Below are 19741 nucleotides of genomic sequence, written 5' to 3' on the forward strand. Positions count from 1 at the left end.
ACAACTAGGGTGTCAGTCCAAGAGCGTATTCCAGAAGCTTCCGGGGCAGCATATGTGGGGGTGGGGTGGGGAGGAGTTAGATGTAGACGGGGTGTGGGGCCAGCTCTCTGACAGCACCCGGCCTGGGCACCTTGTCCCCTCTCTGGTCCATGTCCTTCTATGGTGATCACCGTGCTGGGGCCCGAGTTCAGACAGAGGACCTGGCCTGGAACCCAAGGATTTGACGCTCAGCCCAGGACTTTCCCAGGTGCCCCCACATCTGTGGAGCCCCCTTTCTTCCAAGGCGGGTGCTGCCCTTCTGCTTCCCTGCGCACTCAGGAGAGGGCAGTGGAGGCCAGGGTCGGCCTTCAAGGCCCCCTGGGGGAGGAGGAGGAGGGTCAGCCCATGGTGGGCTCTTGGTGGGGCGTAGGCCCATGGGGGATCACTGAGGCTTGGTCTAGTCCAGCCTGCCTGGGGCTCTGAGAAGGGGCAGGTGGAGGGGGCATCCAGGTCCTGCCCTCAGGAGGCCACCAGTTGGATGGGGGAGACAGCTGTCAGGGAGCCAAACAGCCTAGAAATGTTGATGGTCCCAAAGAAACATAATTATGGGAACGAGTGGGTTCAGTGGGGTGTGAATGCGGAGCCGCTGGGTCTGGTGTACAGAGGAGAGGTGTGCAGGCTGCGGAGCCCGGAGCTGGAGTGGAGGGACCAGTCTCCAGCAGGACTGGTGGAAGTCAGTCCTGCAGCGGCAGTGTGGGACAGGGGACATCCTGGCCCATGAGGCCAGGGCTGGGATCCCGCGGCGGGGGTGGAGGGGCCGGGGGGCCCTCCCCTGATGCACAGGGTGGGGAAGACCTTCCTGGACCAGTGGGCTGCTCCTCTTTGCTCTCCATCCCATGTTATTAATTCCCCAACTCATGGGACACCCAGGAAAGGTAGACAGATATTTGTATCCTCAGAATTTTCTATTTCAATAAAATGGGCGGGTGGGAGTTGCAGTGTCCCTGGCTCCCTGGACCAAGCCAGCGGCCCCCAGACACCTTTGCTCCGCAAGAGAGGTGATGGCGTCTCCACAGGCTCCAGTCTCACCCCTCCCCTGAGACCTCAGCCTCTGATTGAGAGGCCCAGGGTGAGGTCAGGGACAGCCCCCAGGGCTGGTCTCCCCAGGGCAGGATGAAAGGATGAGGCTACTGGAGAGTCTACCCCCACCAGAACTTTTAGACCATGCAGATAGATGCTGGGGCCTCCCCAGCAGGACTGGATATGAGGCCCTGTGTGTGGGGTTGGCACAAGTGTGTTTTACAAGGTCCCCAGGAGATCGGGGGCAGCCCAGTGCGTGACTCAGTGTTCCAACAACAGAACCTTAAATCAACATCAGCATCCCTGGGAACTTGTTAGAAAATCAAATTATGGGCTCCCCCCCTCGCAGGGTGGCTGGACCAGAAGCTCTGGGGGTGGGTCCCTAAGTCCATTTTATAGGCCCTGCAGGTCACTTCGGTGCAAGGCCAAGTTTGAGAACCACTCCCTGAGATTAACTGTGTGTTAAAAGACTGATGTCTGGGATTGAAATGTGTTTGGGGGTGGGGTGGCAGGGGAAGGGTGGAGTCCAGCCCTAGGGTTCCCGGGGCCTGGGGGAGTTCCTGGGATGCAGGACTTTCAGTGCTAAAACCAAGAAAGCCCTGAAAAATCTAGACAAATCAGATAAGACCCCTTTCCTTATTCATTCAACAGATATTAAGTACCTACTATGAGCCAGGCCCCGGGTACGCAGTGGTCAACGAGCCAGGGGTGCTACCAGACAGTGGGGTTTCTGCTTCCAGGAGGGAACGATGCCACTCGAGAGCTTTTAGAGGCTCCAAACCGAGACGGGCTGCTACTTGCCCTCAGCAGAGCCCACTGAGCTCCCAGGCTGGCTGGGCACAGGGGACACCTCTGTGGGATTCCCAGGACCCCGGGGACTCAGCTTCGGAAGCAGTATCCAGGCTCGGATCCCTTCCAGCTCAGATGGGCTGGTTCTGAGTTCCAGTGTCCTATAGTTGGTTTCTCCCATCCTGCCTTCTCTGGCCCTGGAGGCAGAGGCAAGGGGGCCAGGGAGTGGCCTGTTAGTACCGTACCAGGTGCCCTGCAGCGCTTCAGCCTCCAGGCCCAGGGAGGGGTGCTTGGGAGCCCACAGGAGGATGCTGAGCTTCTAGGAGGCTGTGGGACCTCTCCCCAGCCAGAGGTCAGACTATGGACCCCCCCCCCCTCCTTTTTTTTTTTTTGATGCTCTGACTTTTTTTGGTTGCTGCTTCCTCCTTCCAGCCTGGGGTTTCCATCCAGCCACTGAACATTGAGGGGAGACTGAGGGGCTTTCCCTGGCACGAGAGCTCCCCTCTACCCCCGTGCCTTCCCGTCCCTGCTGCCCCGCAGGCCTTGGCCCTGGCACTCTGAGCTTCCCAAGGCTTGGACTTCCCTGCAGATACCCCGGCACCAAATGGTACACGGTGCCAACATCTCACTTCAGTCGGCAAAAGCAGCAATTAGCATCTAATGAGGCTTCTTGCTTTATTTTTAGGTAACCTCCAAGGCCCTGCCTGTGTAATTCAGCCCACCATTGCTCGGCAGATAATTAAAGCATGTCACCATAATTTGCCTTTTTTTTTTTTCCATAAAGCCCATAATTATGTTTTTATTGTGAGTGGGGGGCGGGGAAGAGGAGGGAAAGAAAACAAAGAGAAATGGAGTTGGGGCAGGAAACGGGGCTTGGCTGCCCCAGCCAGGACCCTCTGCTCCGTCGGCAGGACCAGGAGCCCCATTCTGGGAGCACATACCCTTGGGGCCTCCCTAACCTCAGGGTCTGCCCCAGGTGCCTCCTGCCCAACACACTCCCATTGTTGGCTGCCCCTGCCCACCCTTCTGGAGTCCTCCTCTTCCAGGTTAGGTTTGGGGGAGGGGAGGCTTCCTGTTCTTCCAGTTCTTTCCTTATAAAACCAGCCCCAGTATTCCAGTATTTCAGAAAACCAGAGGATTCCAGTGGCCAGGAAGGGCGTGGAGCGGAAACCAGAGTAGTCCAGAGGTGATGATTCTTGAGCTGCTCTCCAGGGCCTCTGAGAGTTCTTGATACTATTCTGCTACATATGTTTGAAAATTTCCTTAATAAATAAACAACACCCCCTCCCCAGGAAGGGGTCTGCTGACCCAGCCTGGCACCTGGTCTCTGCTCTCAGGAGCACTTGTGACTTGATGGTCTCTCTAACTCTGAGCTCTTTATGTGCCAGGAGCTGCATTTCAGTGATGATTTTGATGCCGGGGGGTGGTGGTGGGCAGTCCTTTCTGGGCATCCGAAATCAGATTCTTTGACCCTGCAGGCCATGCTGGGAACAGGCAGGGCAGCTGCCCACGTCTTTGGGGAGGCCACTGCCCCCAGATGTCTTCCCACCTGCCGTCTATGCCACCTCAAATTCTACCGCTAAAGCCTCAGGCCTCTGGGTGAAGGTATGTTCTCCTAAAACACAGCAATGGCTGGCCACCATATAGGAGCCAGGTTTTAAGACACCAGCTGCCCTGAAGGTGTGGAACGGGGGACAGGTAAGTTTTCAAAAGACTTCCCAGATGACCTTAACTGAAGTAGCAAGCATTCCCTGCAGCACTTTCTGGAGACCACCTCCCCCCAGACATCATCTCACGTTCATGTGGCTTGTGCTTTATCGTCATCCTCCCACCAGAAGGTCAGCCCCACCGGGGCAGGGATTTTCTGTCAGTTTGGTCATAAATCACAAATGTCAGTTTGATCACAGCTGAATCTAGAACAGTCCCTGGCACACAACAGGCATATAATGAATATTAGTGGAATGAATGGATTGGGGGAAGGGGGTGGGACTAGAGACCCAGGGGGACCTGTTTAGCTGTATCCCCACCTCCAAAGCGCCACCCCCGCCCCCCAGTGCTCAGCTCTATCTTTGAATCTCTGCCCAAAGTCCAATAGCTCATTTCTTCATTGTAGCTTCCCAAGGTCTTCCTTGGAGGCCCGAGGGGAGCATGGATGTAGCATTCTGGTCATTGGATAGGGAACTGGACCTCATCTTCCCTCTCACCCCCACCGGAGGATGACAGGCAGCCTGGAGTTGGAATCAGACCTGAATTCTAAGTAAGGCTTGGCTGAGAACTTGGTGTGTGCTGCTGGGCAAGTTGGTTTCCCTCTCTGGGCTCCAGTTTCTTCATCTATTAAATGAGGTATTGAGCTCTAAGCCCTCAGAGCCTGGGTAAGCAACCAGCATTCCAGCGGTACAGAAAGGGAAGGCGACTGCAAAGAAGAATCTTTTGGGGCCAGTTGCTATGGCAACTGTGCACACACTAAGGGATGGGGGAGGGGCCTACGTATGCAAATCAGGCCCTTCCTTTGGCTTTCCCAGCCCCGGTGGTCTGTCTGTGATTGGAGGAAGAGACTTTCTTAACGGGGGCAGTGGAAGAGGATGGAGAAATGATGGGGGTTGTTGGGGAGCTGGGGACCAGTCCACTGTGGGCCTGCCAGCCCCGCCCTCTGCCACAGTGTGGGAGATGGGCTTGCCAGTGAAGCAGATATGGAACTAAATGTCTAAGCTGGGCAGGACCCCAACGACCATTCACTGTACCCCCTCACAAGTACGGTAGCCAAGGAGGAAATTGAGGCCCAGAGAGTCAAGAGGTTTGTCAAGATTTGAGAGGCCCCAGAAAGATCCCCCCCACCACCATCCTGGTCAACCTAGGAAGACAGGGGAGGCGTGGTTTTCAGGGAGCCCTGTAAACCAAACCCCTGGTAAACTCTGTCCCTTCTGAGCTTGTACTCAGAAAGCAGGGGGCTGAGCTTGGAGGGCAGGAGCCACATGTGCACACCGTCCAGGGAGGGGGACAGCTGTGCATGGGGAGGGGGCCACGGACACAGAGCCACTGAGGGGTCTGGCGCTGGAAGCCCGGCCTTGGTCTTTTGGTCTCTGTTACTCGGGCACCCAAGTCACTCAGCTCTCCCAAATTTAGTTTCTGCATCTGTGAAATGGAGATAATATCTACTGAAGATGATTTCAAGACTATGAAAGCATCGAGAAAACACAGGAGGTCAGGAGGGGACATGAGCCCGTCCTGGAGCCCTGACTGCCTTCCCCTCCAGGACAATGTGCCCTCCTCTCGTCCTCTGCCCACCCCGCCCACCCTCCTCTGTGGTTTGGGGCTTCTTTTCTTCCACCCACTCCTCAAATTCTGGGGCTCCCTGTGGGGCTCCAGGCCGGTGGCCCTCTGCTCTTTTCTTCTTCCACCTCAGTACTTTCCCAGCATGTCCCAGCCTCCCTTGCAGTTGGGTTGAGGCCATGTGACTAGTTCTGGCCAATGAGCTGTGGGCAGCGACACTGCCCGCCACTTCTGGAAGCACACAGGTGTACCTCCTCCAGGCTTTTCTTCTCTTGCTGCGGCAACCTTGGAAGTCACGTGTTGAGATGGTGGTACATAAGATGGAGGTCACCTGGGTCCCTGAATCGCTGGTTGGTGGAGAGCTTCTGCCAACCCACGATGAACTTTGTACGCATGGGAAAGAAATCTCTTTTTTGCTAGGATGCTGAGATTTCAGGATTGGTTTCCAAGTTATAGCTTTTCCTATCCTGCCTAAGAGATCATCAGATAAATGCCAAATTTCTCTCTCTTCCAGTTTCCAGACGTCTTTCTGAGCACCGCACTGGCTACAACTCTCCAGGGTTCTCTCTCTGTGAATGGTCCATGGTGGAGCTCACGGTCGTCTACATGTGGTCCACTTTCTTGTTCCCTATTCCGGTGATCAACAGCCACGAAAACCAGAAACCCACACTTTCCCCTAGACCTCCCCTTCCCACCTCTCATCTGTGGCTAAGTCCCTACCATCCTCTCTGTCCTCTCCTCCGTGCGCACTGCCACTTCTGGACCTCACACCCCTACCACCTCCCCGCCCTGGGTGGTGAGCAAAGTCTTCCAGCGCCTCTCCCAGCTTCTAGCCTTTAGCTTGGTTTTTTAAAGCTAGTACTCCCTGTCTTCTGGCTTGTGTTGTTTCCAAGAAGAAATGTGCCATCATCCTTATCTTTGTCCCTTTGTATATAATGTCACTTTCCTCTGGCTGCTTTTACGTTTTTCTCTTTATCACTGGTTTTAAGTAGTTGAACTATGACGTGCCTCGGTGTGGTTTTCTTCCCATTTCTTGTACTTGCGTTTTGTTGAGATTCTTTTATCTGTCAGTTAATAGTCTTTGTTATATTTGGAAAATTTTTGGTCATTATTACTTCAGAACTGTTTCTGTCCTCGCTCTATCTTCTCTCCTTGGAGGGCTTCTATTACATGTATATTAGACCTTGTTCCAATAACTCAGGGATGCTCTATTCTTTTTTTTTTTTTCTTCAATCTTTTTTCCTTTGTGTTTCATTTTGTATAGTTTCTATTTTTTAACTTAAAAATTATTTATTTAAGTAAAACTGACTTACAATATTACATTAGTTTCAGGCATACAACATAGTGACTTGGTATTTTTATACATTACGAAATGATCACCATGATACGTCTAGTTGCCATCTGTTACCATACAAAGATATTACAATATTATTGAGTATACTCCATGTGCTGTACATTACATACCTGTGGCTTAGTTATTTTATAACTGGAAGTTTGTACCTCTTAATCTTCCTCACCTGTTTCACTCATCCCCTGACCCCTCTCCCTCTCTGGCAACTACCAGTTTGCTCTCTGTATCTATGAGTGTGTTTCGTTTTGTTATGAGCATTCATTTGTTTTGTCTTTTAGATTCCACATACAAGTGAAATCATACAGTATTTGTCTTTCTCTGTCTGACATCTATTTTAGTTTAATATGCTCTAGGTCCATCCACATTGTCTCAAATGGCAAGTTTTCATTCCTTTTTATGGCTAAGTGATATTCCATTATATATATATACCATATCTTCTTTATCCATTCATCCATTGATGGGTACTTAAGTTGCTTCCATATTTTGGCTTTAGTAAATAATGCTGCAATGATACGGAGTGCACATATATTTTTGAATTACTGTTTTTCTTTTCTTTGGAAAAATACTCAGAAGTGGAATTACTAGATGGTATGGTAGTTCTATTTTTAATTTTTTGAGGAACAGCCATACATACAGTGGCTGTACCAATTTACATTCCCACCAATAGTACATGAAGTTCCCTTTTCTCTTGCTGCTTTTACGATTCTCTCTTATTTTTTAATCTTTGCCATTTTAATGACAGTGTGTCTTGGTGTGGACTTCTGAAGGCTAATCTTGCTTGGGACTCTCTGTGATTCCTAGACCTGGATGTCTGTTTCCTTCTCCAGGCCAGGGAAGTTTTCAGCTCTTATTTCTTCAAATAAATTCTTTACCCCTTTCTTTCTCTCTTCTCCTTCTGCTTAATGTTGTCCCAGAGGTCTCAAACTAACCTCATTAATTTTTTTTTTCCAGCTTGGGTGATTTCTACCTCTCTGTCTTCCAGTTCACTGATCCTTTCCTCTGTATCATCTAATCTACTGTTGATTCCCTCCATATGTTTTTTATTGCAGTTATTGTATTCTTCACCTCTGTTTGGTTCTTCTTCATATTTTTCAACTCTTTTAAGTTTCTCACTGTATTCATCCATTCTTCTTCTGAGTTCTTTAAGCATCTTTATGATCATTACCTTGAATTCTTTTTTTTTTTTTTGATAAATAGACATGGATTTATTTAGAGAGATATACATTCGATAGACAGAATGTGGTCCATCTCACACATGAGAGTGGCCCTGGGAGAAACACACTCCACAGACAGAGGGTGGGCCATCTCAGAAGGTGAGAGCACCTTGAATTCTTTATTGGGTAGATTGCTTCTCTCCACTTCACTTGATTCTTTTAGGCTTTTGTCTTGTTTCTTCATTTGGAACATATTCCTCTGTCTCATCATTTTGCCTAATTCTCTGTGTTTCTTTTATGTATTAGGTAGGTTGGTTACATTTCCTAATCTTGGAAAAGTGGCCTTATGCAGGAGATGTCCAGAGGGGCCCTGCAGCATGCTCTCCTCTGCTCACCAGAGCTCTATACTCTAGGGGTGCCCCCCACATGGGCTGCGTGGGCCCCTCTGTTGTGGCAGGGCCTGCTATGGTGGGTGCACTGGTGGGCAGGGCCGATCCCTGGCCTGATTGGCTGCCACCTGCTGGTGGGTGGGGCCATGTCCTGGGGCTGGAGCCGGTTTATTGGTGTGTGGGGCCTTGTCTGGTATGGCTGGCTGCTTGGTCCAGGGGGTCCTGGGACTGGTGCTGGCCTGCTGGTCAGTGGGCAAGCCCCTGGCACTAATAGGCGAGATGGAGGACTCCAAAAATGTACTCTCCAGCACCAGTGCCCTTGCGGTAGAACAAGCCCCCCAAATGGCTGCCGTTAGCATCTGTGTCCCCAGGGAGAGTCCCAGTTGCCTCCTACTTCTCCAGGAGGCTCTCCAAGATCAGCAAGTGGGTCTGACTCAGGTTACTTTCAAATTACTGCCTCTGTCCTGGGACTTGGAGCAGGTGAGACTTTGTGTGTGCCCTTTAAGAGCATGGTCTTTATTTCCTGCAGCTCCCAGCTCTCCCGGAGGCAAGCCCTGCTGGCCTTCAAAGCCAGACATTCTGGGGGCTCATCTTCTGGATGCATAACCCCCAGGCTGAGGAGCCCATCATGGGGCTCTGACCTTCGCTGCTTGGGGACAAACTCTGCAATTGTAATTACCCTCCTGTTTGTGTGTCACCTATGTGAGTGTGGGCATCTTGACTAGTCTATGTCTCTGACCCTCCTACCCATCTCATCGTTAATTGTGGAAAATCTTTTCTGCTAGTCTTCAGCTTGTTCTCATAGATAGTTGCTCTGTAAATATTTGTAATTTTGGTGGGCCTGTGGGAGGGGGTGAGCTCAGGGTCTTCCCACTCTGCCATCTTGTATAGTTTCTAGTGTTGTGTCTTCAAGTCCACTGATCTTCTCCTCTGTGATATCCAGTCTGCTGTTGTGTCCACTGCATTTTTAATCTCAGCATTGTAGCTTTCATCTCTAGAAGCTAGATTGGGTCTATTTTTATATCTTTCATATCTCTAGTTAAATGTTCATTTTTTCCTCTACTTCCAGAAGACATGGAATAGTTGTAATAACTATTTGAATATCCTGTCTACTAATTCTGTCATTGTGTCATTTCTGGGTTGGTTTCAATTGATGGATTTCTTTTCTCATTATGGGCTGCATTTTCCTCCATCTTTGTATACCTGGTAATTTCTTATTGGATTCCAGATATTGTGAATTTTACCTCCTAGGGTGCTGGTTATTTTGTGTACATACAAATATTCTTGAAGTTTGTCCAGAATGTGGTTAAGTTACTTGGAAATAGTTCAATCCTTTCAAGTCTTGCTTTTAAGCTTTGTTAGGTGGGACCAGAGCAGCATTTAGTTAGAGACCCCACGGGGAGATCACCAGGACCCAGCAGCATGCAGCCAGGAAGCCACCGGAGAGCTTTATGCAGGATGGGCCAGGACATGCACCTTTAATGACCTCTGGATGTTTGTGTGTCCAGGGCTCAGGCCACAGACTCCTTTACTTCTCCAGCTGTACCCTCTCCCTAGGGGCTAGTCCTGTGGCTTTGATGCCCAGACATGCATCTCCAGCTCTCTGTTCTTGCACCTGCACTTGACTTGTGTGGCTCCTTCCCTACTCCCCAGTTCTGCCAGCATAGGGGAGGGACTAGTTTTCCTTGACCGTTTCAGTGCCCCTGGTTGGATCTGAAAATTAAACTGACAAAGGCAGATTCCCAGGAGAAAAGCATACACATTTATTTCACATAAGTCTTACGTGACTTGGGAGCCTTCATAAGGAAAGACGAGCCGAAGAAATAGAACCGAGTGTTTTTATGCCAAGTTTGAATAAGAGCAGCCAGCTGCATAGAAATATGACAGGTTAGAGAGTAAGAGGTAAGTGTAATAAACTTAGGGGAACTTAGCAAGGCCTGCTTGTTCGATTCCTTCTTGTCACCACTTTGTCTTCAGAGATGAAGAAGACCCTTTCATGGGATGTAGGGAGAGCACCTCTCACATGAAGGTTTTATGACCTGAAGTGTGGGAGTTAGGTCAGGGCGACCTTCCCGCTTCTGCCATTTTTAAACACACAGCTTAAAATATTGAATATGCCATGGTGCCTATTCTGAACCCCATCACCAGGCACTTCAGCGTGTGCAGATCCAGACTTTCGACCACCCCTCAACTTGCTCCTCCCTCCTCTCCTCTCTCAATAAAAGGCCCCACCAGCCTCATGGTCAGAAACTATGGGATCCACCTTGGCCCCTGATCCCCATCCCTCATCCAATGTACCAGAGAGTCCTGGCTGCTCGCTTTTAAGAGTCTCAAAATCCCACCACTTCTTCCTCCTTGGTACAAACCACCACGATCCTTATGAAACCCCACAACTCAGATGGGACTCGAACCCAGACAAAGCCCAGAGTGGGACTAGAACTCACGGGCTGGGACTCGAACCCACTGTCTTTTAATGGAGATTGCACACCTGATCTCAGGACTTAATGAAGCTCAAGTTCTTTCTGTCTCAGCACAGAAGGAATTCAGCGAGAGGCAAACTGATAGGTAAGTGGATTTATTTAGAGAGATAAACATTCCATAAACAGAGTGCAGTCTGTCTCAAAAGGCCAAGAGTGGCTCTGAGAGAGACACACTCCACAGACAGAGTGTGGGCCTTCTCAGAAGGTGAGGGGGCCCCGAAACATGGGTTGGTTAGTTTTTATGGGCTGGGTAATTTGAATGGGAGGATTATTCCAACTATTTTGGCGAAGGGGTGGGGATTTCCAGGAATTGGGCCATTGTCCACTTATGGGCCTTTTATGGTTGGCCTTGAAACTGTCCTGGTACCTGTGGGTGTGTCATTTAGCTAATGTGTTACAGTGAGCATATAATGAGGCTTGAGGTCCACCGCAAGTCCAATCTTCTGCCCTCTTGGACCTAGTCGGTCCTAACGAGCTCGTGTATGTCATGCATGTCTGCCGGGGTCCAGCCCAGGCAGGATCCAGGGAGTCCCTTGGGAGGGGTAGAGTCGGTGAGAAAAAAAAAAGAGACAGGAGGCAGTGGAGTTGCAGAGAAGAGGAGAGAGAGAGAGAGAGAGTGTGAGAGTAACTTTAAGTTTTGCTCCGGTCTTAAATATCTTACATCTTGTTATGTGGATTTTTCCATTAGGGGCCCCATATCCCTCCCCCAAATGTCCCAATGACTCCGCCGGGGGCCTGTCCTTAGTCAGGTGATGAGTCTTCTATGTAATCATCAGTTCTCATCAGTTCTTCACGTTCTTGTCCATAAACAATCGAACATTTTTTCCCCATGCTTAACATTACCATTCTTGTTTTAACCCTCCAGTGGTTACAAGGGGGAGGAGAACACAGGATAACAATCTGTAAGGGCAGGCCTCTCAGGTGCCCAGGCTTGAAGTGACAGACACATTGTTAGCAGGTTAAGCTTAATTAGTGAGCTACATTCTCTATGCTACGTGACAGCAGACATACAGGACATGGACATAACATAGATACCCGTAATATTCCGTTCTTATAAGGGAAGAGTGCATGGGATATTTTATAGGCAACTTTGGTTTGACTGACCCTCACTTCAGAGGTTTGGGATAATTGTGATTGGGTGAGGCAGCATTCCTGATCACAATGCATGGCCCATTACGGCCGAATTGCCAGCATGGCCCAAGGGTGGGGATAATAAGTTTAAACATTCCTCCATTACCCGGGCCCCCTAAGGGTCTAAATGTGATTTGTTTGTGGCCCATAGAATTTCCACAACACCAAGAAAGCGGGGGGTAGCCACCATTCTTGAAGGCGGCGTTGGCGCCCCTTCACCCAGAGAGCTCATTATTCCTAGAAAGAGAAGTACACAAAGGAGACTCATAGTGAAACTAATTCTCGGAGAGCTCCGGTACTTCCAGGATGCCTGCTTTGCAGCTCTCCCGAACCGAAGATGCCTTCATTGGAATTCCCGCCTTGCAGGCCATTCCCGGAGTGCTCGGCCTTGCCTGAGCCTTTAGGCAATCCCCAAACGGCTCCAGGCACATGTCGTATCCACGAAGGCTATGTGGCTGTGTCATTCTTAAAGTGTGCCCTGCCCCCTCCCCTCGTATTTCACTTGGTCTGCGTTATTTAGACACCCTCCTCCGTGGCTCACACTGGTCCTACGCAGCAGCTAGAGGGACCTTGTGAAAGTGTAAATCAGATTCTTTCACGTCCCTGCTTTAAACCCTCCAGATTTCCCATCACAGTGAAAATAAACCTCAGATCTCTAGCCTCAGCCCCTGAGGCTCAGTGGGGCAGGGCCCTAGTGTTTCTCCAGCCTCCTTTTCTTCCTTTCTTCCCCTTTCTCTTCCTGAACGTCCCTCCCCTCCCCCAGTTCTGGCACACTTACTTTCACTGAACTAAGCTGTCTTCGAGAGGCGTTTCCTGACCGCCCCTCAAACAGCATCCCCACCCCCATCACTCCAGCCATAGATCTTATCACCCTCCTGGCATCCCATCCTATACTGATTGTGTCTCTTCCAGGAGAACAAAAGCCCTGGGTGGGCAGGGACTTTATTTCCTACTAAACTTCAGATGCTTGAAACAGTGCACATGGAGCTATTCTACAAATATTTATTGAATGAATGAATGGCGTGAATGACCTTGGAATTCCAGGGACTACTCAGACCATAAAGACCTTGTTTTGCTCTTTTTAGGGAGAGTGTTAGGGTTGCAGCAGTTTGAGTTTTTGGAGGCGGAAAATTAAGCCTTTGGAATGGGCATCCTTTGCTTTTTCTTCATCCCAGGCTGAGCCCTGTAGTTACAAACAAGCAAGAATCCGCCCTATTTGTTCTGGGAGGAAACTGTAAAGTCACCACAAATTGGAGTGCAGATGCTGCAGTTTGTGAGGTTAAGTGCACCGTTTAGTTATGGAAATCGGGAGCTCCTCTAGCCAGGCTGGCTGTGCCCTTGAAGCACTAGAGAAATGTTTTCCCTAAATGTGCATTTAGACCAAAACTGTGGCTGTCCCAACATGGTGTCACTTTGAAGTTGAATAACCCAGAACCTGGGAAATGTACATTTGCTTACTATGATGGCCTTTCTGGGCCCAGAAGCAGGAACTCATTCATTCATTCACTCATTCATTCATTCAACAAGTCAATACTGAGCATCTCTTGTAGGCCAGGCTCTGGATTCCAGAGTGGACAAGCCTGACACAGACTCCAAGGGATGGGATGCAGATTCTTGCTGCAGGAATTATTTGGGCCTTGAGCTGCAGGGAGGAAAGCACATTCTTTCTGAGGTTGTGGGTGAAGTAGGTGAAGAGATCTGGAGGTCAGGGGAGGAAGAAGGTTGTGGAAGAGTAAATGCTGCAGATGGGCACATCACACCCTCTCAGGACTCTTTTGATTGTCTCCCACACCTTCAGGAACATTCTTGAGGCTTCCAGGTGTGCACTGGAACAGGGAGAGGGGGTGAAATAGAGAAGGTGGTCACCAGACAGTGAGAGGTGAGCTGGAGCAGCAAACAGTAGAGAGGTGGATGCAGACAGGAGTGACAAGTGGACATCCTGAGACCTCTCCCACCACAGAACACCCAGAGGTGCTCCATAAAATAAACTGTCTTTCAAAATGCATGTCTGTGTTTGTAGAATGAATGAATGAATGCAAAGGAAGCCTTTAGGATGTAAAACATAAAGAGGGTGCTGGAAGCCTGAGGGTTAGGGAGACTTCAGTCCTTTGCACATATATTTCCACAACCTAGAACAGAGTTTCTCAATAGTAGCACTATTGATATTTTGGGCTGGATTATTTTTGGTTGGAGGTGGCTGTCCTGTGCATTGTAGGATGTTTGGCAGCAACCTTGGCCTCTACCCACTAGATGCCAAAGCAACTCCCTCTTCCAGCTGTGATGTCCAGAAATGTCTTCTAAGGGACACAGTCATCCAGGCCCAGAAACAAAGGGCTAGAGGCTTGTTAATGTCTCCATATGAAGAAGGAGACAGGTTGTGGGTGCTCATGGTGGGGAGCTGTAATTGAGACTGCTACACACACACACACAGAAAACAGGGCTCTCAAAGCTACATCTTTTGTGAAAGGATAGAGAAAAAAATTCCCCAGTGGCAAAGAGAAATTATAAGAATATTTCAGCTTGTGTTCTAGGTAGAAAGAAAAGCCTTTATGTTTGTAACCACAGGCCTGCCCACACAGGGATTGAGGGTAAACATTTGCATTACCTGTGTTCCAGGAAACTCCAAGTAGTGACATTAACTCCAAGTGTGTTGGTAGCCCTTGGGGCACCTGGCTAAAGCAAAAGAAAATTCTCTTGGGAGGGACAAACCTTCAACTCCTGCTGTGCAGGATTCTCATGGGTAGAACCCAGCTAACTTGAGTTTGCAATACAAAATTATAAAGCACATGAGGAAACAACTGCTCATGAGTGAGTCAGTAAAAATGACAAATGGCCAAATTAGACCTTCAAGACTTAAGATACTGAAATAATCAGATCCAGAATATAAAAGCAAAAAACAAAAAACAAAAACAAACAAAAAACACAAAAAAACTTGTTAAAAATGTTTAGAGAAATAAAGATGCTACCAGGAAAACCAGGCAAATACGAAAGTGAACACATAGACTCAGAAATGAAAATGATAATGTTGAAATGTAAAACCCAATGGACAGGTTAAACAGCAGATTAAATGCAGTTGAAGAGATAGTTAGTGAACTGGAAAATAGATTTGAAGAAATCATTAGCCATAACGCAGCACAGAGAGAAAAATATGAACAAGAAGGAAAAAAGACATGGGATGTAGAATAAGGAGTTTAACAAATGTCATCTTGGAATATCAGAGGAGATAACTGAGAGAACTAGGGGAGGCAACACTTCATGATATTGATTAGGAATTTTCCAGAAATGATAAAAAAAGATAAATCCTGGAAAGGAAGCATGAAGAATTCAAGCAGAGTAAATAAAGAGAAACTCAGACCTAGAAACACTGTAGTGAAACTGCAGAAATCCAAACAGATCTCAAAAGCAGCCGGACAGAAAAAAAGTCAGATTACAAATGACTCCAGGATAAAACTGTGAGCCATGAACACTTGTCCTTGCGAGGCCCGGAAATTATCTAGGGAAGGGTACCTCAGGAGAAATCCTGACTACTGCCAGCATGAGCAGGTTGGGCCTCAGACAGTTACTGGTAAATTATTAAAAGAAATATGATCTTAGTGTTCTCTCAAGCTGAGTCTGGAGGTTTCCCAGCCCAATGTGCGTGTGTTGGGGTTGGGCACACTCAGTGTAACCTCTGAACAGAGGTCTGGCCCACAGGCTGTGGGAGGTTACTTTTGCCTGTAGAGGGCAGAGGGCCACCTTTGGAGCACTGCCTGAACACAGCCAGGGGGGGCGGGGGGGAGGTTAGTGAACATGAGGCAGTGTGAGAATTAGGGTGCCTGGAGTGGGCCCTGTGAATGATAGAGATGGCCAGGGAACTAACTCTTGACCTCTAGCCCTGTTTGTGGCCACTGCCTTCAGGGGGCTCTAGAGGACACTAGGAGCCACTTTTCCAATCCACAAAGGCTTCCTGGAGGAGGTGATGGGCTGCAACAGGAAGCTGGAATGGTAGGTTGGGGGAAAGGAGAGGTGGGTCTGCGTTTGTGCAGGAAACTGTGGAGGGCAGGAAAGAGGCTAAGAAGGCTGAGGGGAAGCCTGGGGAGTGCCTTTATTTCTGGATAAGTACACCATCTCCCACCCTCTTCACACACACACACCTCATACATACACATCCCCCCGCTCCGTTCTTGCTATGAATTTCTCACCAAACAAGCTTCATTAATCGTCTAATAACCAGATTAATTAAGGACGCTGAAAGTAAACAGCAAGAAGGTAATTTGCTCCTGATTACTGCATAATTGTGGGAGGATGAATTCATTTGCATATGCAAAGAAGGCTCCACACACAGCAAATGACAATGGAAAGAAGTAATTGTGTATCCAACATGTACCCCTCCATCCCTCCCTTCCACTTCCTCCCTCCTCCAGCCCCTTCCTCAAGCTTCTCTTGAAAGCTGGTGAAGAGGCCAGCCCTGCTCCCCATTTGAAGCCACACCAATCTGATCCCCTGCTCCCCAAGCCCTCTGGCCCAGGCTGGCAACTGCCCCTCCTTTCCCTCCCAGAGATTGAGTCTCACAAAACAAGGACTGGGAATTCTAGCCTGGGCCCTGCCTGAATGATCTTGGCAACACACCTCCCCCGCATCGAGTTCCTTAAATGTGAAACACCCGCTCACACACCTGGTCTCTGTAGCCCTTAGGAGGTCCCAGCTAAGAGCAAGGGAGCCTTTTATAAATTGTAAAGCGCTGGGCCAAATCTTGCTGAGCATTATTTTTGCCTGAGCCCAGGATATGCTGTATGTGAGTTTTCAAAGCCCCCTTAGAATTCTGCTTCATCCAGGAAGCCTTCCGGGATTGTGCCCTTCACAAGAACTGGCTTCCCTCTGGAGCCGCAATTTGCTTTTTTCTGTGGAAAAGCTGCTCTAAGGCTAGATCCTCTTACCCTGGGGGCTGGGGAGGGGTAAAGGCCCCAGGGTACCTCCTCCCTTCCCCCTCACCAAGGCTAAGCTCAGGCTTAAGGCATGGGCATCTCGTCCTGGGGCACCCCCCACCCCACCCTCTGCCAGGGCCTCAGATGCCAAATTGTTTTCTGATGGCGGCCTCCATCTCTCCTGAGCTCAATTTGCGTTTTCAAAGCAGCTAATAGATGCATTAAAATATCCATTTTCATTTGGGATTGACTCTGACTGGAGCGAGATCAGTGCGCAGAGGCCTCTCTCCTCCGGCTCCTTCTCCTCTCTTCCCTCCAACCCCAGGCGTTGCCATGGAGACCGCGGAAGCGACCACTCCCTACTCGACTCCTGCGGATATGCGGTGGGGGCGGGGCTCTGCTCCCCAACATCCTTGCAGCGCCTCCGCCCACTCCCCATCCCCGCAGTCGTGGTCGGCCTGGCTACTTGGGTCTGAAACCTGTCTCCACCGCTTACTACTGTGTGGTCTTGGGCATGTTTACATCTCTGTGCCTCAGTTATCTCCTCTGTAAAGTGGAGATAGTAATTGTACTGACCTCATAGTGCTGTCGTGGGGATTAAATGATTCAAGTATCCGGTACTTAGAACAGGGGTGGCAGACAGTGAGTCCTCCAGAAGTATCAGCTCTTATTCCTCAAACCTTATGCTGCAGTTTTTAATGGAGCGAGGAGGCCCTCGGTGCAGGCCTGTGTCTCCTTTTCCCTCTGTTCTCGGAAAGCAGCCCCAGCCCAGGAGCTCCTGGCTTCCTGCAACTTCTCTGTCCAGATCTCCTTGGCCAGAAGCACACGGAGGGCAAAAATCTCTAGTGCTTTCCTTCTGTGTTCTAGTCTGAAATAGGACACCTGTGTGGGCAGGGAGGTCACCTCTCATCACTCTTCCACGGCCCTCTGTGGTCTCTGGCCTCTCTGACTGTCATCCTCTTGCCCCCTGCGCTCCCTTAGTTTTGCCCTCAAGCCCTCTGGCTGCCTCTGAAGCCGCTTGCCTTTGCTCTGGTCTCCAGAGAGATCCTTCGTGGACAGGTGGAGCTGGGAGCGGAGGATGATTGGCTTGGCCTGGCCTGGGTTTTGGATGAAGCAGATTCTGGAACTGGAGGGACCCGGGTGCCCAGGTCACACCCCTGCTGGTAGCGGCTTCTCATTAGCAAGCACCTTTGATTCTGTGTAGCTCAGCCCAGCAATGCAACAGCCCAGTGTCCCTCTGGGGGAAAAAAACTTCCTTTGAAGCCTCAGGAAGCTGTACACACACCCACACACACACACACACACACACACACACACACACACACACACACACGAAAAGCCCCTCTCACCAAAAGCTGGGTGAGTCCCCTTCCCCGATCATCTCCTTTCTCAGTCTCCTCCCTCCCTCTGGTGCCCATCATGGGACCAGGCTGGTTGGAGGGACAAAGAAAATCCTTTCTCCACTGAATTGCAATGGTTTCTTTGTCCATTGACCATATATGGGTGGGTCTATTTTTGGGTTCTCTCTATTCTCTTATATTGGTCTATTTATTTACCCTTAAACCAATATCACAGTGTCTTAATTGCTGTAGTTTCATAGAAAGTTTTAAAATTAGGTAGTTTAAGTCATTCCTCTTTCTTCTTCTTTATGATCCTTTTGGCTATTTTAGGTCTTTTGCATTTTCATATACCTTTTAGAATAGGCTTGTCAATTTCCACAAAAAAACTTGGTGGAACTTTGGGATTGTGCTGAATCTACAGATCATTTTGGGGAGAATTGACACTATCAATATTGAGTCATCTAGTCCAGACACACGGTGTAGCTCTCCATTTGTGAATGTCTTCCTTAATTTCTCTCGGCATCCTGCTTTCTCTTTTAAACCCCACTGCATCCTGGCACTTGGTGGAAATTAACTTCCATCCCTGTGACTGCTGCTGCTTGAAGGGAGTTTGTTCTGGTTGCAGCTCTTCAGGGAGATACCAGGGACGAGGCCCTGGGAGAGGGAGGGGGCAGGTGGAGAGATCTAAGGAGGGAAGGGGACACCCGGGACCCCAGCCTCCGTCCTAACCACTGAACACCCCTCTTGTGGAAAGTCTGCTCTGTGGGAGGTCTCTGAGCTCAAAAACTTTGCAGAACTCTTTTTTTTTAAGATATTAAAATTTATTTTACAATGTCGTCTGAGTGGTACAATAAAAAACCTGATATTTTTAAAAGTAAATGAACACATCTGTATATAAACAAATAAGAAAATACAAAACATGTAACTACATCTGAATAAGTTCTAAAGACATGGTTTTGGGTTTCCCTGGTAGCACAGTAGTTAAGAATCCGCCTGCCAATGTGGGGGACATGGGTTCGTTCCCTGGTCCGGGAGGATCCCACACTAAGCCCATGTGCCACAACCACAGAGCCTGCGCTCTAGAGCCTGTGAGCCACAACTAATGAGCCCACACTCCACAACTACTGAAGCCTGCGCACCTAGAGCCTGTGCTCCGCAACAAGAGAAGGTACGCAATGAGAAGCCCGCGTACCGCAATGAAGTGTAGCCCCTGCTCGCTGTAACTAGAGAAAGCCCGCGCACGACAGTCAGTAAATCTAAATAAATAAATAAATAAACAAATAAATATGGTTTTACTATCACAGAACTCTTACCCTCAGTTTTCCTATCTTTGAAATGGGAGTGTGGTCTCAGTGTGGAACAGCGGATGTGAGGAGTGAAGATTATACACTGCAGGGCACTTATTAGGTGCTTGATTAAGTCATATTGGTGTTTGTTTCTACCCTCAAGGGAAGACTGATGTCCCCAATGTGGACACAGAACCGGAAAGGACCAGGTTCAAGACCACCACCCTCCAATTGTGCTTTTTTTTCCTTTTAAGAACAAGCTGAGAGTGTGCCTTAGTAATCAAAGAGATGGAAAAAGAAAGATGATATCTGTGCAGAAAGGTTGAGTCGACAGTGGCGGTCTGGTCCAAACAGTTTGCTGACTTTCTATTCCTCTTGTTACTAGACTTTCCATTCTCTCAATACACGTGCACTGTGTTCCGTCCATCCAGGCCCTGGCACCCACAGTCCCCCTCGCCTTGGGCCTCCGTGGCTGTTGAGGGTCAGATGCCTACAGGCTGAGCCCCAGGCTCTGCTCATTCAACTCAGCCAGTTCACTGAGGCTGGGGTGGGGAGGTCCCCGCCAGCTGGTGCCCCAACCAGGGTGTG

The sequence above is a fragment of the Hippopotamus amphibius genome, chromosome 11 (assembly GCF_030028045.1).
Source record: "Hippopotamus amphibius kiboko isolate mHipAmp2 chromosome 11, mHipAmp2.hap2, whole genome shotgun sequence".
In the NCBI taxonomy this organism is placed as follows: Eukaryota; Metazoa; Chordata; class Mammalia; order Artiodactyla; family Hippopotamidae; genus Hippopotamus; species Hippopotamus amphibius.